General features: G+C 45.3%; 1 protein-coding gene across 2 annotated transcripts in view; it reads right to left on the bottom strand.

Moving 5' to 3' along the window:
- LOC107567054 (RING finger protein 24-like) overlaps positions 1 to 681 on the bottom strand; it is a 44,306-nt gene extending 43,625 nt beyond the window's left edge. For both annotated transcript variants that reach the window (XM_016252650.1, XM_016252651.1), the window contains exon 1: positions 299 to 681. The gene's annotated coding sequence lies outside the window, so the exon portion shown is untranslated. The remainder of the gene's footprint in view (positions 1 to 298) is intronic.
- Positions 682 to 715: the final 34 nt, after the last annotated feature.

Below are 715 nucleotides of genomic sequence, written 5' to 3'. Positions count from 1 at the left end.
AGGAGCGATTCAGTCCGATTCGTAAAACCGGCCTTGTGAAACGGATCAACCGAAACATTAGAGATCCGACTCAAATGAATGATTCATTCACGATTCGGACACGCTAACCAGCGGGCTAACGGAGTCTAACGTTACAAGACATCACTTTATGTCTTTTAACCTTCAGTTTAAGCGTCGCGCTTTGATCAGTGCACTCGCGCAATGAACCTTGCCAAGGAAGAATGTCTGTTTATGACAGTGCAAAAACCACATGATATATGTATTTATTGCTCATGTGGGTGTAGTATTATGGACTTACCAGCCGTTTCTCCGCCACTCCTCCCTCCTGCTCGATCACAAACGCAAACAGATGAAAAGAGCTCAATTTCAGCGCCTCCGCAATATAATGCACCTTCTACCTTCTTCTAACAACCGACCATAAATCAATCAATCACGTCTTTAAATGTGCATAAATCCGTGCGCATTATTAATAAATCAATAATCGTGTAAGCACAAGCATCGCAGGCTGTAAATTCACGGATGCTCGTAAAACAGAAACTAAATTCGCGCCCCAGATCGCTCGAGACTGTAGTGAGCTGTGCGTGCTCTTGATATACGTCTTCATGGGATGGTCGAGGGAGATTTTTGGTGGTAGATGTGAATTCTGCAGCCCGTAGCTTGCTCACGACACGAGCAGGTCCCTCCTCCTTCATCACAGACAGAGAGAGAGAGAGAG

The sequence above is a fragment of the Sinocyclocheilus grahami genome, unplaced genomic scaffold (genome assembly GCF_001515645.1).
Source record: "Sinocyclocheilus grahami isolate Dianchi unplaced genomic scaffold, SAMN03320097.WGS_v1.1 scaffold1123.1, whole genome shotgun sequence".
NCBI lineage: Eukaryota > Metazoa > Chordata > Actinopteri > Cypriniformes > Cyprinidae > Sinocyclocheilus > Sinocyclocheilus grahami.
This window is presented reverse-complemented; position numbering and strand designations above follow the sequence as displayed.